Source organism: Myxocyprinus asiaticus, chromosome 36 (assembly GCF_019703515.2).
Source record: "Myxocyprinus asiaticus isolate MX2 ecotype Aquarium Trade chromosome 36, UBuf_Myxa_2, whole genome shotgun sequence".
Classification (NCBI taxonomy): domain Eukaryota; kingdom Metazoa; phylum Chordata; class Actinopteri; order Cypriniformes; family Catostomidae; genus Myxocyprinus; species Myxocyprinus asiaticus.
Genome location: NC_059379.1, coordinates 30,874,880 through 30,895,465, shown reverse-complemented (window position 1 = coordinate 30,895,465; position 20,586 = coordinate 30,874,880). Strand labels below are relative to the sequence as shown.

Below are 20,586 nucleotides of genomic sequence, written 5' to 3'. Positions count from 1 at the left end.
ATTCACTTGTTCTGTTTGTCCCTCTTTGACAGCAAAACACAGTAGCTACACATTTTGTTAAAATTGAGTTATGCCAAAATAATGTCTTTTAGAATATTATCTGTCCTGTGTTGCACAGGTTTTGCTCAACTATGCTCAGATTCAGAGAAAACTGTGTGAAATTTGCAGTAACTATAAAAATACACAATAAAACCAAGGCAAACAACACAGGTGACGTGTTGGCGTACTTATTGCGTTTTGCTTTTGTATTGTTCACAAGAGCCCACTCAAAGGTTTGAGCCCCATACACCCTACTCCCCTCTCTTTGTCTGTCTCTCTCTCTCACTCTCTTTCATGCATGGGAATGTTGCCACCCTTCTCCGATGTCAAATTGGTGCTAATTTTAGCAGGACAGCTGAATGTGAGGGGTCATAATGCTGAATAAATGCAGTGGCCAGTTGGTAGGGCAGTTGTCGTGGTCTGAGCCAGATCTTTTACTCTTTCCCCCTCTTTTTCTCTTCCCCTCACTTCAAGGGTCCCTCCATTTAGTCTGGTCTCCTTTCAGCAAAAGACAGGGGTAAGAAAAATTAAATATTGATAAAACACTTGCATCTGCCAAAGTTCCAACAGTCATAGAAAACTGAGGAAATATTAGGGGCATTTTAAAATTGTGATTTTCCAGGCCTGAAACATTTCTCAGAAAATTACTGTAGTCAGTATAATTTGTTATACATATAAAATATTTCATTGCAATCTCTGTGAAATTATTTTATAGCATTTTAATCATTTTAATCCTAGTGTACAGTTAGACAGGTTTTATCGCAAGATAAACCTTACAGGTTGAGGTCTTGTATCACCCAGGGTGATAGGGTTTATTTTGCAGTAATGACCTAATTACATTATCATACTTATTACACAGCGACTTACCAACGAAATACATAAATAGATTTTTTTTTAGTTAGTTGATTTCTGTAAGAATATACAGTATTGTGTGAAACAGAGTGCAAAGAGATGCGAGAAACTTACTAAAACAAGCCAGGCCCGGTCCCAGATCAAAATCGCTGAGCGTCATCTGAAAATAGTGGTGGTGCTCTGTATAAAGTGGAGACGTAATTAATTTTGTATTTCTTTCTATTTTTGTTTTCTTTCTTTTTTTTTATTTTTATGAAATCATGTTTAATGTTTCCAAAACAGCTTTTTTGTATAATACAACCAAACACAAAATACACTCCATTTGTTCATGAAAAGTTTTTATTTGTATTATTATTATTATTATTATTATTATTTATTGTATTTTTTACTTACAATCATTAATGGCTACAGTACATTTTCACTGCGCATGAATTAAGCAAGCGATGTCGGAAAAAATGATGTTATCCGAACCACTGATCTAGAGTCAGTTTTTACGTTTCACTAATAGTTAATATTTGGATTTGGGAAACTGATCCTAGACCAGCCTTTATGGCCCACTTGATCCCGGAGCAGAAATTGGATGCAGCAGGTGGTGGATTGAGTGCGATAATTCTGCGATAACTATTGTAAGCGCGAGCGGAGGTCTTTACCAATTAAATGCGTATGTGTATGTTGAAAGCAGAATGCTGTGCTGCAAATTAGGACACCGATTTGCAAAATCATACACGTTTATTAGCATTGGCACAGGGATTTTATGCATGTATTTGCTGGGATTCAAGAAAATCTACTTTGCCAATGTACAGTATTATTAGGCCTACACATTCAATTGAGGGTGCTCTAACCAGTGGTGGACGAAGTACAAAAACCAAGTACTTGAGTTAAAGTAGAGATACACTAGGTAAAATATTACTCCAGTAAAAGTAAAAGTGCTCCCTTTACACTTTCACTTGAGTAAAAGTACAAAAGTATTTGCCTTCAAATGTACTTAAGTATCCAAAGTACTATGATTTATTATGGCTATAATATCCTGTTATCATTTTTGTCACAAGACTCATGCTTAATCAACAATATGTGAAAAGACTCTAATGTTACTCTTAGCACACCAATCTATTAATAGAATGATATTAATTAGTCAGACACTTATGTCTATTAAAATTATCATGAGCTCAACCTTGAAGCTAAACTATTTCCTTTAGAATCAAATGAAATAACAGGATTTCAGAGCAGGTTTAAATTTAAGGTTTATTTGTAACAGTTGCAAGTTTAAGTTTAATAACTTGTATTATACACAGGTTCACATGAGTTTTCTTTTACTATATTATATCTGAATGTCTCTGTGCATAAATATAAACTGGCCATATCAAATTTACTGTGACAGGAACTAGTTTTTGTGTCAGAAGAAACACACTTGCCAGTCACAGCTGCATGTGTGTACAAAACTCAGTCATGCATTTCTCCACAAAGTCAGGAAGAATGTTATATTAATTTAGTAATGCTTGGATGTGTGATTATCAGTGTTTGTGCATTAATTCCTATACTGCTTCACATAAAACCTGGTGATACCTGGTAAATAAAATAACTTGGTAAATATATATATATATAACTAAGGTGACCTCAACATAGTGTGGACATCTCAAAACAAATTACATAAACTGTCATCACAAATGACGTACTAAAATAACAAGCCTCAAATGGCAATGAACAATTTGTGGCAGTAAACATCATTAATCAGCATGCCATTAATTCTGCTTCTGGTGAGTGTGCTAGTAGAGTAGGGCACTGATGATCTAACTAAAGTGGCAATATTTTTATTCAGCTTGAGAAGGAGCTGATTCTCAAAGTTTTTTGAGTCCATTCTTGCCCTCCTGGGACTGAAAATAAGCCCTGCTGTGCTGAAAAGACGTTCACAAGCTGCAGAAGCGGGTAAAGCAGTGTTGACCTTCAAAGACAACTTACAGACTGCTGGGAAGGACTTGAGAATTTCTTTGTCATCAGTTTTGCAGGCAAGGTAGCCATCTAACTGCCTGATACCTTCCTGGCCATGAGTAGGCTTCATGCTTGCAAAGAAGTCCTCTTCCTCAGAGGCACTGGAACCATCAACTGGTGTTTGATTCAAAGTCTCTTCCTCCAGATGGTCCTTGATGTAGTCCAGGCTTGAAATGGACATTTTCATAGATGCTAAAAATCAAAACTTCACTTTAATCATACACATTTCTCCAGGACAAGGACTGCAGCTCTTATAAACTCTGGCTCTACCAGCATGTTTCCAAAGCGCTGCTGCAGGCCTCCTTGGATGGCATCCACCAGAGGTTTGCAGTACCTGGAGGTAATGCGAATTCGGTCCAGTTTCAAGATGAGGAGTGTCAAAGTAGGCAGAAGCCATCACATCTGAACATTGATTTCAGCCTGAAGAATGTTGAGGGCTTTGGCTAGGGGGCTCATGGTTCTGGCATACTCTTCCAGAAAGGCAATTTCAACTGGACTCAACCTATCACACATTCAGACAAGAACAATTAATCATTTCAAGTCATTACACTTTTAAGTGTGTGTGTGTGTGTGTGTGTGTGTGTGTGTGTGTGAGAGAGAGAGAGAGAGAGAGAGAGAGAGAAAGAGAGAGGGAAGTGTCATTTTACTGTATCTACTGTTTTACTGTTTCCCTGTATCTACTTCTATCAGATCCTTGAGTAGTTAAGCTACTACTCAAAGTAATGTATTTAAAAAAAAGTTTTACTATTAACATTACATTACTGGAACATGAATTTAAAGGAATTATAAAAAAAACAGCACTTACATTGGCAACTTTAGTGAAGTGCAGACAGTTCTGATAGCCCCCTCTCCCTGATCTTTAATGATTCGAAGCACTCTCTCAATGGCGAGAAATAAGGAATTCCACCTTGTTGTGTTGGGGTGGATCAGCTGAATTTTGCACATGTCTTCTATAATCTCTGCTGCAGCCGCAGATCTGCCACACTTATTCCATAGTGCATGGCACTTTGCAAATGCTGACCTGGACAGCTTCTTGTAGGCTTCATTTGAACAGGCTTTGGCTGCATCCACTGTGGAAACCAAGTTTAATAAGTGGCAGGAACAACGATGATGCTTTGGAAGTTGGAATTGTAAGCCATCATCCTCATCTAAAACAGCTGTGACCTCTACAAAGTCCGCCTCGACACCATCCACATCCTCATTATCTCCATCATACATCACATCACTTATCTCATCTTCAGTCTCATCTGAAGCAGAGTTGTTGTTCTCATCTTGCTCTCCGTATATACGGAATACCTTTAAAAAATTTGACCCGTTGTCCGTAGTAGTTCGAACAACCTTGTTCTGTATTCCAAATTCAGAATGTATGTCATTTAGAGCGCAAGCCAAAACACCTAAAGTGTGTGGGCCTTTGAGCTGCCTGCATGCTAGTGCTCCTGAACACCTCTCCGGGCTCTTAGGATCAACCCAGTGGGCAGTGACACCGATGAAATCTCTTCTCCTTGAACTCCAACAATCTGTTGTAGTTGCTATGAAATCTATTTCTGACATTGCTTTTTTCGTATTAGTCTTCATCTTAAGTGCTGCCTCATCCATTTTACGTCGCAAAGTGGCCCTTGACATGAGAGAGGTGTTAGGCTGAAGATCATGCAAGAAAGCTTTAAATGATGGTTGTTCCACCACATTAAAGGGTTGGAGACTCTGGGTCACAAAATTCAACACTGCATGATCAATATTCTTCTGTGTGACTAGCTTAGTTTCTCCCAACGTCAACTGTCTGGAGGTCGAAGGAGCCTCGTCGCTCTCCATTTTTCTTTTCCTTGGCGCTGTTAGGGCAGTATATCTCTGCAAGTGGCTACCATGCTTTCTCTGCAAAAAGGAAACATTCAAAAAATGAACTACATATCCAGAGATCAGTCTTCCTCCCTTTGAGAAATAAAATAAATATTTCATGTGGTTTTAGCATGTCATAGATGTAAGCAACAGAGTACAATATTTTCAGCACAGGCTTAGATCACAGTCTTTGGAAGCTGAACATTTAAAAAAAATAACAATTTCGGTTAATAAGGAGCACTCAGAATGCCAACTGTTTAAGCATCATACGCTGCATGCAAAACTAGGTCAAAATAGAATTTATATTCCAACATAAAGTATTAACATCGATTGTCATTTCACAATACCGGAGCACTCAGCTTCAAAAACTACAAACTTCGGTAAAATCAACTAACTTAACATACACAATGAAACCGTTTTCTGTAAGCTACAGTTAGATTACTCAATTAAAAATGAACACCAGAATGAAAATGGCTTACCTCGATGTGTTTCCTTAGATTTGAAGGAGAATTCTTGTAAGAAGAAATTTTACAGGGCCGAGGCAGGCAGAGAAGGCAATTGAAAATGAAGGACTCTTTCTTCTTTTCAACGACTTCATAAAAATCGCGCAAATAAGGCCACGGGTGTTGTGGCAAGTTAGAGTCAGGAGTTTCTTCCATCATTTATGAAGGCACTGGCACTCTCAGTCTCAAAATGTTAACACTGAACTGTATTCGTGCGTAGATACCACCAAGCGGCAACCAAAACAAGTTCAAAACAGAGTGCGCGCTGTACCCTGATTGGTGGCTTGCCGTGTGCCCGACCAGTTAAGTTAACTTTTTTATCCACTAATAAATAAAAAGGAACGACTGATTTCGCAAAATGTAGTTGAGTAAAAGTACGATATTTGACTTTGAAATGTAGTGAAGTTAAAGTAAAAAGTCTCCCCAAATGGAAATACTTCAGTAAAGTACAGATACGCGAAAAAGTTACTTAAGTACAGTAACGAATTACATTTACTTCGTTACTGTCCACCACTGGCTCTAACATTCGGTCAGCGCTCAAGCACCCCGGTAGAAACGGGCCTGAAACTAGCACAGTGTAGTTGCCACTGGTTGCCAGGGACAAGGGGTAATTATACCGTTTAGTGGTCATTTTACAAAAACTTTTGATTCTGCAATTGGCCAATTGGTATCAAGTGTTCCAGAGACTGTGTAAGAATGTTTGATAGCTGTCAGATGTTCCTCATTACAAATCCTGGACTAATTATAATTTTTACAAAAATGTGTGTGTAAAAGCTATGAAACATGATTAAGTTAATATATCATATTTTTATCCAAGTCCTATGCAAAACTGATAATACAATGACATTTCACACCTCTTGAAAGAAAAGTGATTAATATGATCAAATGTTTACAATTTTAAAGGGATAGTTCACCCAAAAATGAAAATTCATTATTTACTCAACCTCATGATATCCCCGGTGTATGAATTTCTTTCTTCACCAGAATACATCTGAAGAAAAAGTTAAAAATGTCTTAGCCCCGTAGGTCCTTAAAATGCAAGTGAATGGAGATTTCTATTTTGAAGGTCCAAAAATCACAGACAGTCAGCATAAACATCATCCATATGACTCCAGCGGTTAAATTAATGTCTTCTAAAGGGACACTATCAATTTTGGTGCGTAAAAGATAAATATTTAAGTACTTTTTTTAACTCTAAATCATGCTTCTGGTTGGCAGGGTTACGCGTGTGTGACGTAATCACGTTGGCATTTGAAACACGCGAGAACTGACGCACGTGCATCACAGCTGAAAGAGTAGCGCTGTTTACAAGTAAGGAGGAGGAATACTGTACAGTAGCTTGGTTGGTTTTGATTTAGATCTGTATTTATCTGTTTCTTTACTCACAATGGTGCATTTGTGTGCTTATCATGGATGTCTCAACCGAGTGGAGAACATGAGATTACATGGCAACGCAAATACATCACACGAGAGACCGCTTGGACTCCACCCTCTCCTGAAGCATTGGATTATAGTTAAAAAGTACTTAAATATTTATCTTTTTTGCACCAAACGTGATCGTGTTGCTTTAGAAGACATTTATTTAACCGCTGGAGTCGTATCAATGATGTTTATGCTGACTGTCTGTGATTTTTGGACCTTCAAAAGAGAAATTGCCATTCACTTGCATTTTAAGGACTTACTGAGCTAAGAAATTTTTCTATTTTTCTTCAAATGTGTTCTGGTGAAGAAAGAAAGTCATACACACCTGGGATATAATGAAGGTGAGTAAATAATGAGAGAATTTTCATTTTTGGGTGAACTATATATATATATATATATATATATATATATATATATATATATATATATATATATATATATATATATAGCTGTTATTTTAAGAAATACTTTCTGTATACAGTAGCAGCTCACTGCAGAAATGCTATTGGCGTGCAAGCACAATGCAGGCCTTTTGTTTGCATCTCTCATAATGAACTCTGATATGAGAAATACATAAAGCAAGCGGTCGCCCTCTGTTTCTGAGCTGACAACACACTTGAACGCTTCTCATTAAAGAAAGGGAGGCTGATGTAAGATCTAACTGTGCAGAAACAATCCAAAGCTTTATTGCACCAAGGTGGAGTAATATCAGTTATTTGCTTATTGGTAGATGGCATGCAATGATTCATTTTTCTTTAGGTAATCAGATTTTACATTTCCATCCAGTCTAAAATAGGACAAAGTCCAAGTGTTGCATTTTGCATTCAACCTTGTAGAATTTGTCCTTTATATTATGTAATCTGTCCTTTGCGAAGCAAAACCGATGCAGCTGGTAGTAGCCAGTTCATATATAGTCTGAACTAGGGGAGGGCTGGGGGGTACAGGAAAATAGTTTGGCCTGCATACTTCAAATAAAGGTAAACTATAAATTATTATGGGGAGATGAAAGACAAAGAAAGATGAAGAGGAGCAAGGGAAGGGCATGTAGTGTATAGTTCCCTTTACAACAACACAGAAACCTGAAGTTCTCTAAAAAAAGAAAAAAAAAAAGAAGAAGGATCTGAGCTTTTAAGGTGCGTAAGTCTGATGTTAGTGACATATCATGAAATAGAGCCTTATGGTTGATAAAATTCCACTCTGTATTTAGAGCAATGTTCACTGAAATCACTTCCTCATTACAACATCCTTTTGTGTCACTGACACTTACTAAACATTTCGCAGATGCTTTTCATCCAAAACAAAGCCCAATATCTCCTGTAACAACACAGGAGCTGCGGGAGGAGATTCTCTGTTTGTGGCCAACCATGTTTATTAAAGAAACCTATGCACACCTAGATTCCCCACAGAAAATGACCACACTTTCACTGGCTCTCACACAGCAATTCCCTAATCTGTCTGTGCCCTAATGTGCACCAAAGCACTATTTGTGTCATGAGAGAAAAAGTGCAATGCTCAAAACCCTTGTAGTTTGGATTTGTTGTTTTCTTTTTTTACACAAAATGATATTGTCTAACAGAAGTCTAACAGAAGAATAAAGAACTCAACCAACACATGAAATAGTGTTTGATTTCCTTGAAAAAAATTTTTTAAGGAAACTTGAACAAATAACCATTAATGAAAGAAATATATAGGGCAATAAAAAGCACATTTATTAACATAATTTGATTAAATCTCTTGGGGTCACACCATGAGCTGTTTCAGATCACAAACTCATTAATTTCATGATTACAAAACTACCGAAAGCATCCATAAGGTCTGTAATAGATAGATGGAATTAGCATTCCCTGTTAGCATTCTCATTCATCTCAATGGCAGTTGCTCAGTTGCCATCTTTGCTTCATGGGCACTCATGTAACTGACCACTCTATTCCTAGGAAGCACCATTTGGAAGTTGAAATTACGATGTGATGGACATTTTTTAAATGTTGCTTGCAAAAAAAAAAAAAAAAATTGATATATTTTAAGTCAGACTACTCGCCTACTTTTGAATAGTTATGGAGAAATTGTTTTCAGAGTGTCTATTTGCACCCCGGTGTAAATAGTATCTGCCACACAGTGCAGCTATTTGCTCCCCAATGGTCTGGTGGAACCACAGAAATATACAACAAACTAGGTAAAGTGTTGCTGCAGTGGGGTGGGGCGTTAAGATGGTGTGTGAATGTGTACTGTTGTCCTAGCGACCGTGGTTCTAATTGTAGTTTTATCCCACTCTTTTTCCCATCCGATTTCCTCTTTCTACTCTTTTTTTTTTTTTTTTTTGCATTGTCTTGTTTACTTCTTTTTTTATGATGACATTTTCTTATTTGAACACAGAAAAGCAGAAATCAACATTTAACTGTAACTACCATCCCTCCCCCTCCCCATCCCCAACCCCAACCCTCAACAAACACCCCTGTGGTCACACATGAGCACATACAAAACAAAGAAAAAAGCAAACAAAACAAAACAAAGAAAAAAAATATACAAATCACACACATCAACAACTAGCCCTCTCTCTCCACTGTTCCACCCCGAGAACCCTCCAAGAACGCCAAGTATCTTCTCCATTTCCCAACAAACAAATCCAAATTCCCCAGTCTTCTATATGACCCTTCTTCGAGAGCCACCGCCCTCCCCATCTCCAAACACCACTCCTGAAATGGGGGCGCTCCAGCCGACTTCCAACCCCTCAAAATCACCTGTCTGGCAACCATAACACTGGTTAGGACCCAGTCCTCCACATGTTTATTCCCCACATTGATGACCGCCCCATCTCCCAAAATACAGAGTCTGGGGCAAAATGAAACCCGAGTGCCCAAGACATCACATACAAAACTCTGAACCCTCAACCAAAACCCCTGGATCTTAACACACCCTCAAAAAACATGGGTTGTGTCTCCATCCTCCGATTGGCATCGCCAGGAGGTAGGTGTGTCTTTAAGACCAAGCCTATACAATCTAGAGGGGGTCCAATAGAATCTATGTAAAATCTTGAACTGCATAAGGTGAACCCTTGCATCTCTAGATACAGACTTGACATTTTTTAGAATCCTAGACCACACTCCCTCCTCCAATACCAAGTTTAAATCTATCTCCTATAATCTCTTGATAGAAGTTAGAGCTCCGTACCCCAGACTCTGAATTAACAGGGAGTAATACACTGATGTCTCATGACCTTTTTCAAAAGCAGTAATTACCATTCCCAGAGAATCTGCCGCTTTAGTGGGGTGCATGCTATTCCCAAAAACAATACAGAGCAGGTGGCGCAGCTGTAAATACCTATAAAACTGAGATCTGAGAATCTCAAAATGTTGAACCAAATTTTCAAAAGATCTCAACACTCCACTCTCATATAGGTCACCGAGTGTAGACACCCTCCTCACAATCTGCTCTCTCCAGCAGAAAGGGGACTTATCAATACATAATTTTTGCTTCAGCCATATGCTTGAGGCAACATTTAAATAAATGTCCGAATTAAACACTCTGGACACTTTTTTCTATACTGAGTGCAAATGCGAGATAAATGCCAATTAGTTTGATAGAAAGGCTTTGCAATGGCAAAATAGGGGCAAGAACTTTCTGTTCAATAAAAAACCAGGGAGGGGCTCTCTCAGGTGGAAGCGACCAATGAGCCAAATGTCTAAGACAGAATGCATAATAATAAAACAAAATCTTGGGCATGCCTAGCCCACCTTTGTAAATTGGCCTATGTAATTTATTAAAATGTAATCTTGGATGCTTACCATTCCAAATGAAGGGTCTTCGCTATGCTATAAAATTGCTTGAAATAAGAGAGGGGGACATCTACAGGGAGAGATTAAAAATTAACTTTAACTAAATCAGACAAATTTGCTGGGAATAAAATGCCCAAATACTTAATGCCCTGTTTGGGCCACTGGAAGGCGCTGGGCTGGAAAGTGGTTACTGGGCAATACGCTGTCAGAGACAAAGCTTCGGATTTAGACCAACTGACTCTGTATCCTGAGAATTTAGAAAATAAATTAATAATTCTATGGAGGCAAGGCATAGATCTAGTGGGGTCGGAGATGAATAATAAAATATCATGTGCGTAAAGCAAAAGCTTATGCGCCACACCTCCCACCACCACACCTGGAAAATCCTCTTCCCTTCTCGTCTAGGAATTTTACCATATCTCGGCCTTCCTTATGCTCAGGAATTCCAAAAATTCGGACGTTGTTTCACCGGTCTTCCAGCTTTTCCCAAATGTGTTCCAAATCTACTTTGGTCGCTAGTGGGTTAGCAGTTAATTCCCTCTCTGATGATTCCAGATAATCTATCCGTTTCTTGACGTCTTTGATTTTTGTAACCAACTCAGAGAATTTCGTCTCTATCACAGTGATCGATCGACGTATTACAGCAAGATCCTCCAAGTCCGCCACGACCTTTGCCAGCATTACAGACATGCTCGCCAGTTGACATTGAATCTCTCCTGCTGCACCATCCAAACTGAGTCCCTGGTCTGCGGCCCTGTCTGGGCCCCCGTCCCACCCCCACATGGCGCCATGCGACTCCTGTTTGCACTCTTAATATTTCCTTTAATACTACATAAAATAATAGATAAAAATGAATATAAATGTTGATTTCATCACAGTGATTTGGTCACAGTGAATGTCGAGGAGTGCAGAGAAGGGTTTGATCCAGAGGCTAGGTCTGTCGATCGCACTCGTGCTCGGCATCGCTTGTGTGTAGATTGCATCACTGTATTACTAATATTGTAGTAACCATGTTCTCTTGGCAGAAACCATAGTTTTAATGCAATTAACCATGGTGTTAGTACAGTAACATGGTTGTAATATAGTAACCATGGTTAATTTTATGGTTACTGTAAATTTACGCCAAAAAAATACCATGATGAAACCATGGTTACTGTAGTAAAAGCAAGGTTATTTTTAGGGGTAGGGTTTAATGTAGTGTGTCTGTGAGACTCTAAATAAACACACTGCAGTGATGCTAATACTGTATGTTAGTATTTAAACATGGGTGCAAATAGTATCTTACACTATTTGCACCAGGGTGCAATAAGTATCTACCAGGGTTGGGGTGCAAATAATATCTGCCACTATTTGCACTGGGGTGTAAATAGTATATACCATTTTTTGCACTGGGGTGCAAATAGCATCTGCCAAATGTTTTTTGGCAGCATAATGATGTAGTTAAAGCATGTAGCAGCAGGTGCTAATTGCCAAAGCAAACCAGCTTAAAGGCCTCGATATACTTCCTACGAAAAAGATGGTGTTTTTGCATTCGCGTCGGTGGTTCGTAACAGCTCGCTGGGATGAACTTTTAGGAAAAGTTCTATTTGACAGCAAAACACCTTCTTACTGCTATTGGTCCACATCTTAGGTAGGTGTGACCTAGTGCTCCACCTACCTTGCTGCCGACAGCAAGTTCTGTTTATGTTGTTTAGTGAGTCAAAATGAATCAACATGAACACATTGATGTGCAGAGTTATTAGCGACCTGGTGCAACTTACTTACATCTGTATGACTGTTCGCTTGGAGACATTTTCCAAGACCATGTCATGCCATGTCATTATTTTTGTTTAATTAGTATACTGAAGGAATCAAATCTTCTCAAATTCTCTCAAGTGCCCATTCACTCATATGCTATCTGCAGGGAAAGTCATTCACACATCTGTCTAAAGTAATATTTGCCCATGATTATTCCTTTGTCTTTATTATGAAGATTATCACTTTTAAACACTTATCTTCCAAAAGTATCAGTGTCATATTAAATCACAATAACAGTGTGTAACTGGTGCGTATAATGGCCGCGTACAGCGTGTTAGTGCATTAGCATCATGAATTCAGAATATATACAAGACAAATTAAAAAATTTCTACTGCATATATATTACTTTAAATCATAATTGAGTGATTAAAACGCTTTCTTTTACTGACCTCATGTGAAGTCTACTCATAGAATGAGGCATAAAGTCATTGATAACACATTTTAGTTTAACACACTGGTTAAGGTTTTGCATTTACCGTCCTCATATTTAAATATAACATAGATGTGGCAGGTGTCTGAATGTTTGGAAACAATACCAGTGCTTGACTGTTTAGAACTACTTTTTACCCCAAGCGAAGAATGAAAAGGAACTTCACCGCAAGAATACAGAGGCCTTAAACCTGACCCCTTTAAGAGGATCCTCTTAATTGTTTTTCCTTTTTAAATCCTTTTAGTTACTACTTCCAGTTCTTCAGAATTTCAATGTGAATTGTCACTGTCACACATCATTGTTCTCATTATCCTGTGTGTGTGAGTCAGTTTAACGTGAATATGCTAGTGAGGAGGTATGGAAGTTTAAGATGAGTGTTGTGAAGAGAATGATAAAATTAGAGTAGCTTTTTAGCTAGCTTTTGAGCAAAAAAGTACCTATGTAAAGGTACTGTCCGTGTCTGTGCCACTGGATGAAAAGGTCACAAAGCCAATGCTAGCTCCTTCCACATTCACATTCTCAAGTGTTGAATTCAGACACACACGAGTAGACCTCTGGGAAACCTTCCGTGGTGTACGGTATCACAAAACTTGTGATCCCAGCCTGGATCCACACAGAACCCTGTTTGCACTTTAATGGACCTCCATAATCTCTCTGGAGAGGGCAGCAGAGAGCAGACACAAAACAGAAAGTGTACAAGAGAATAAAACTCCTGTAAGAGAAGACAGGGAGGCTGTGGAACACAAAAGAAGAATTTTTGAACATGTAACTCTTTCGATACAATGACAGTTCATGGTCTCTGATCACATCTGTCAAGCTTAAAAAAGCTTGGGGAAAAAAACATAAAAGTAATGTAACTGTAGTCCATTTGATTTGTGTGCTATATTCCAAGTCTTTTGTAGCTGTACAATAGCTAAAGTTGTGTCAAGCCTGTGTTCAGGTCCAGAATCCAAAAATGGTGTGCCATGCTCAGTTATTACACATGTAAGAACCAACTGCAGCAATTTTTGAATCAGAAAGTGAATGCAAACTAGATGCAAGCTTTGGTGGAGGTAAAGCTATCAACTTTGACCCCATTTCCACCTGGTATTTAGATGATCAGATCACATGTGGTCAGCACTAAATACAGGTCTTAACGGGATCTAAAATGTTTCGTGATCGGATCACAAAAACCACATACATATGTGGTCAAAAACATACCTGAACGCATCACATTTGATGTACTGTATAAACACTAATCCATCCTGTATGCATCCCCACAGCAGCAAAGCACCACCCATCGCCTGTCAATCAACCGCAGCACTAAAACAAGAGTTTAAACTTTGCCAGTTACGAGCTGTATTAAAAGTAAATAACCATCCGATCGGAAAAATTAAAAAGCGGATACATACACAAGCATGAGGACTTCACATCTTTTTCAGTGTGTCTGATATGCACAGACACTTATGAGAAACACGAACATCTGCAGCTAAGGTTAATACAGGCAATCCACTAAAATAACAGACAATTCTGCTTGAAATTTTTATTTTGTGCTTACATCAAATTTCAGCTGCATCTGGGACTATACTTTTCTATGTTGCGGTTTATTATCATGCAGCAGCACACTGACATATTGATTGATGTATGTCATCATGAAAGAGAGTCCCTCCCCTCCAAATCTGATCACAATGATACCACAGGAGGACCGTATCTACAGAGAGGGTGTGCAGCACAGTGGCCGAGACAGAGAAAGCTCTGATGAGGGGAAACACAGGTTTCACCTAAGGGGGAAACTGAACAGTGGAAACTCATCATATGGGATTACCAAAAGGGGAATCACCACACATGGAGCATTGAGCCCAAGCACACGGGCTCACCTGAAAAGGGAAATACCACAAGTACTGGGCCTGGTAGCGTTACTCTGCCGAGTTCGTCAAGGCATCCGGAGTTCACCGGTACGGGGAACTGTTGTGGAAAAAAGTGCACATTATCACCTTTGAAAAAGGGGAAAGGCACAATGCAAGCGGTACACCCAAACGGCCACCTGGTCTGCATGCTGTTACCGTGTAACACTTGGGTCGAAACCGGGTCTATGTGTAGGTTATAAAACCTTGCAAAGGTATTGGGCTTGCCCAATCCGCAGCTCTGCATATGTCTGCTAGAGAGACCCCCATTATCAGTGCCCAGGAGGATGCAACATCTCTAGTGGAGTGCGCCCAGACCCCCAAGGGGCACGGAAAGTGTTGAGACTGGTATGCGAGAGAAATGCCATCCACAATCCAATGGGCCAACCTCTGCTTGGAGACAGCTTTCCCCATCTGCTGTCCTCCAAATCAGACAAAGAGCTGCTCCAAGCATCTAAAGCACTGTGTGAGGTCCAGATAGATGCGCAGGGCGCGAACTGGACACAGCAACAACAAGGCCGGGTTTTCTTCCTCTGAAGGGAGTGCTTGCAGGTTCACCACCTAGTCCTGAAAAGGAGTGGTGGGAACTTTGGGCACGTAACCGGGCCAGGGTTTCAAGATCATGTGAGAGTGTGCCGGCCTGAACTCCAGGCATTCGCTGGTAACAGAGAGTGCCTGCAGGTCCCCTACCCTCTTGATGGAAGTGAGCGCCACCAGGAGGGCCGTCTTCAGAGACAGAGTGCTGGGCTCGGCCTGCTCCAGGGGCTCAAACGGGGCTCTCTGTAGGGCAGGTAGGACCAAAGAGAGATCCCAAGAGGGGATCAGGTGCGGTCTAGGAGGATTCAATCACTTCGTGCCTTTGAGGAACCTGTTGATCAGGCCGCGCTGTCGTGAGGGACTGCCGTCCAGTGTATCGTGGTGAGCTGCTATGGCAGCCACGTACACTTTCAGGGTAGAGGGAGACAGCTGTCTCTCCAGCCCTTCCTGAAGAAAAGACGGGAAGTGCGGGAAGTGCTCGCGTTCGCATGATTGACCGGAAAGACTTCCAGCGCCTGGCCATTGTGAGTGTGCTGGCCCAGGGAATGAGGAAACTGCTCTTTTATTGACCATGTGGGTGCTGAGGCCAGAGGGCACTCGGTGATGTCATACTCACCACACATTGGCCCAGGGGCAATGGAGGGGCTGGAGAGATGTCCCAGGCCAGACCGGTCAGGAGCAGTCGCCTCATCCGGGCGGGCCATGTCAGGACCGCCTCAAAGCCTGTCTGCGGTTCTTGGGGGCCTGTGGGAGGATGTTTTTCTCTAAGGCCAGCGCTCTACCTGGGGAAGCTCAACATATCCCTTAGCCGCTTCGCCGTCGAGGGTAGTCAGAATGGACGAGCCCGCGAAGCGTGTACGGGCAGTAAAATGTGCCTTCCGGGAAGAAAGGCACCAGGGCGACTCGCCCTGAGCTCAGGAACCAATCATCCAGCCGCGAACGCTCAGGGCAGGGTGGAGGGTTCCACTTTAGCCCAATGTTCGAAGCTGCCCGGGCAAGCACGGCTGCCATCTCAGCATCCAACTCATCCTGTGCTCTATCTGCGGGCGGGAGCTCAGAAGATTCGTCCACCTCCGATAGCAGAAGCCCACCCTCCGTGGCCGAAACTGAAAGCTCATCCTCGTTGTGAGCCACGAACGACACATTAAACCCGCCCTGAGGCAGACCGCCTGCATCACTCGACAGCTCGAAGCGTGCTGGGGGATGGGACGTCTGCGGGGCAGAGCGTCAGCCCAGCACGGACCGGGTTGGGGAGCAGCCACGGTGGCTCCTTGCTTCACGAAAAAGGAAGTGAGCCGCGACCGCAACGTTCTCATGGGCATGTTCTCGCAATGAGAACACAACCCTTCCACGAAAGCCGCCTCGCGTGCTGGCACCCCAGACACTCGAGGCAGATTTCAGGCCTGAACACATTCAGGTCGTCAGCCAGTTGTTGGTCCACCACAGGGTTGGGGGTAGGAATCCTGTAATTTGTGAGTTGTTTCATGCCACTCCACACTGATGCAGGGTCGTTAGCTGAAAACTTGTTTTTCAGCTTCTCAGAGTATCTTCTTATATCCACTCTGATTTCCTTGTTCAGTGTGTTCCTGGCCTGATTGTACAAGACTTTATCCCAACCCCTGTAAGCATCCTCTTTGGTCTGACGAAGCTGCCTGAGCTCTGCTGTAAACCACGCTTTGTCATTGTTGAACTTTAAATAAGTCCTAGTAGGAATGCACATATCCTCACAGAAACTGATATATGATGTAACAGTATCTGTGAGCTCGTCCAGGTCTGTGGCTGCAGCCTCAAAAACACTCCAATCAGTGCAGTCAAAGCAGGCTTGTAGTTCCCACTCTGCTTCATTGGCCCATCACTTTACAGTCCTTACTACTGGCTTGGTTGATTTTAATTTCTGCCTGTAGGTTGGAAGAAGATGAACCAGACAGTGATCAGAGAGTCCCAAAGCTGCTCTAGGGACAGAGCGATATGCATCCTTTATTGTTGTATAGCAGTGATCCAGTATGTTCCTGTCTCTGGTGGGGCATGTAATGTGCTGTTTGTATTTGGGCAGTTCACGTGTGAGATTTGTTTTGTTAAAATCCCCAAGAATAATAATAACTGAGTCCGGATATTGTTGTTCTGTGTCTGTGATTTGATCAGCGAGCTGTTGCAGCACGGCATTCAAACATGCGTTTGGCGCGATATACACACTCACCAGAATAAACGAGGAAAACTCCCGCGGTGAGTAGAAAGGCTTACAGTTAATAAAGAGTGCTTCCAAATTAGGACAGCATATCCTCTTTAACATTGTTACATCTGTTCACCAACATTCATTGATGTAAAAGCATGTTCCACCGCCTCTCGTTTTCCCCGTTAACTCCGCAATGCGATCTGCTCTGAACAGCTGGAACCCGGCAGATGTAATGCGCTGTCTGGAATGGCTTCACTTAGCCGGGTTTCTGTGAAGCACAAGGCAGCAGAGGTTGAAAAGTCCTTGTTTGAGCGGGTGAGGAGATTTAGTTCGTCCATTTTGTTGGGAAGAGAGCGGAGATTCGTTAAGTGAATATTCGGCAGCGCTGTTCGAAATCCGCGCCAACGGAGCACAACCAGCGCGCCTGCTTGTCTCCCTCGCCTGCATCACTTGAACAGCAGTGCTGCGCCTCCAACTAAAATGTCCAGCAAAACGTCTGAATATTCAAAAACCGGGAAAAGATTGTCTGGTATATGCTGTCGAATGTTCAGCAGTTCATCTCTGGTAAAACTGGCTGGAAAAAGATTACTAAACACAGGACAAACAAACAAAAACAACAAAACAATAGGAGCGCTCCACACTGAGCCATCCGTGGCATGAATATGTTAAAAGCTGAAAGGTTCTCATGTTTATGCAATGATCAGTTTGAATGAAGATATCCCCTTCCACCTTCTTACTAGCTCCTTTTGTTGTTGGAGATATCTCCAAATTTCAGATATTAGTACTTATTCTACTTTTGATATCAACTGGTCACTTCTGACTAGTATGTATTCCGATAGTTTCCGATAGTGCTTATTTATTAGATATTTATTAGATACTAGTTCTTGTTCATTAGATACTTTTACTTATTATTTAGATACTAGTACTTATTTATTAGATACTATTGCCTTTTTATTAGACACTAGTGTCTTTTCCTGTTGTTACTAGTAACATTTCAAATCTTACTAGTAAGTAAAATGCAATGACTAGTCAAAATGGCCACTGTTGAGTAGAATTAAAAAATTTACTAGTAGAATAAAAAATATTACCTGTAACTTTTGGAATAAGTACTTGTATCTAATGAATAAGTACTAGTATCCAGGGTTAAGAGGGTTACTTTTGTATGTATTCCACTACAGATTACAGAATACATGCTGTAAAATGTCATTTGTAATGTATTTCGTTAGATTCTAAATACTTTGGATTACCTCTTCAGAACTGGTAGATTTATTTCACTTGTTTTGACTATAAAAACTCTGCCAGTACAGTTATCTAATGAATAAGAATTAGTATCTAATGAATAAGTACTAGTATCTAATGAATAAGAGTTAGTATATAATGAATAAGAATTATTATCTAATTAATAATTTCTAGTATCTATTGAATAAGAATTAGTATCTAATGAATAAGTACTAGTATCTGTTGAATAAGTATTAGTATCTAATGAATAAGTACTAGTATCTACTGAATAAGAATTAGTATCTAATGAATAAGTACTAGTCTCTATTGAATAAGTTATAGTAAATCTTGAATAAGTACTAGAACCTATTGAATAAGTAATAGTATCTAATGAATATAAATTAATATCTAATGAATAAGTACTAGCATCTCTTGAATAAGTAATAGTACCTATTGAATAATTACTAGTGTCTAGTGAATAAGTACTAGTATCTAATGAATAAGTACTAGCATCTAATGAATGAGTACTAGCATCTAATGAATAAGTACTAGTCTCTAATGAATAAGTTCTAGTATCTAATGAATAAGTACTAGTATCTAATGAATAAGTACTAGTATCTAATGTATAAGTACTAGTATCTATTGAATAAGTACTAGTATCTAATGGGATAATTTCTAGTATCTAATGAATAAGTACTAGTATCTAATAAATAAGTATTAGTATCTATTGAATAAGTACTTGTAAGAAGTGAATAAGTGATATCTGAACTACAGATCTCCTTAGGAATCAATGGCAAAATTTTGAAATGTGTTACTAGTAGCAATGCAGTAGTTACTTGTCACTGTTGGAATGCATACTAGTATCTAATAAATAAGTACTAGGATCTCATAAATAAGTACTAGTATCAAATGAATAACTACTAGTATCTAATGGGATATTTACTAGTATCTAATGAATAAGCACTAGTATCTAATGAATAAGTACTAATATCTAATAAATAAGTATTGAATCTAATGAATAAGTACTAGTATCTAATAAATAAGTACTAGTATCAAATAAATAAGTACTTGTTTTTAATGAATAAGTACTAGTAACTAATGAATAAGAACTAGTATCTATTGAATAAGTACTAGTGCCTAATGAATAAGTACTAATACTTTTTGAAAAATTACTAGTACCTAATGAATAAGTAATAGTATCTAATGGAATAGTTACTAGTCACAAAAAAATGGTGAAGCAATAAATCTAATGCTAAAAATATAAAACAGGAAGTTCGTTATATCTTTTGTGTGCATTGTATGATTTTGATGAAAATTCAGCTGCATGTTTTGTAATGGGGGCTGATCACATTTATGTGACTATTATGGGTCACAGTCATAGCACCAGCAACTGGCAGCAGGAAGTATGGCACTTTTAACAGACTTTGAAATAGCCCTCTTATGTTTACATGAATTGCTTCAAAATTCTTTAGAATAATGTCAAGACACTGCTGATGTAAAACTGTCATGGGCTATTTGATATCTTAAATAGTGTTGCCATGGCAACACATTAATTGTTATTATTCCTTTCTTCCTATATTTGGTTGTTTTTGAGGCACTTGGCATGCTTAAAATTTCATGAAATTTTGCGTTTTGAGTTGTTGGCCATTAGTTCTGGGCAAAAGTTCACCCAAGGGCGGGTAGAGGGGGCTCTGTAGCGCCCCCTTTAAAATGGGTGTGTAAGACGGCCTCTGTAGCACACCCATTTTCACCTGCAGTCACCAAAATTGGTACATATATAGTTCTCATCAAGACAATTTTTTAATTATAGTTATTAGCTCCGCCCAACAGAATTGGCCATTTTTGATTTTTTGAATATTGCAGTCTCTGAACTTTTAAATACTCCTAGGGGATTCATGAGATTTTCACCACATTTAGACAACAAAGCTGATGGTTTAAATTCATATAAGTGACAGAATTCGTGCAACAATATGGAGGACTTTAAAATGTTTAAGTCCTGCATGCATTTAATGTTTAATGAGAAAGATGCCTTATACCCTAACTATGTGCACGGTAACCATTTGCAATATTTAGTTAATCGCAACAGTTCACGAACGGTTATTCTGCTATTTGTCGGGAGTCTGGACTCAACGGGAATAAA

General features: G+C 39.8%; 1 long non-coding RNA gene across 2 annotated transcripts in view; it reads left to right on the top strand.

The window, feature by feature from the left end:
• Nucleotides 1-463: 463 nt before the first annotated feature.
• The window catches only part of LOC127427433 (uncharacterized), a 33,290-nt gene continuing 13,167 nt past the window's right edge, over nucleotides 464-20,586 (top strand). For both annotated transcript variants that reach the window (XR_007894939.1, XR_007894940.1), the window contains exon 1: nucleotides 464-556. This is a non-coding gene — a long non-coding RNA (uncharacterized LOC127427433). The remainder of the gene's footprint in view (nucleotides 557-20,586) is intronic.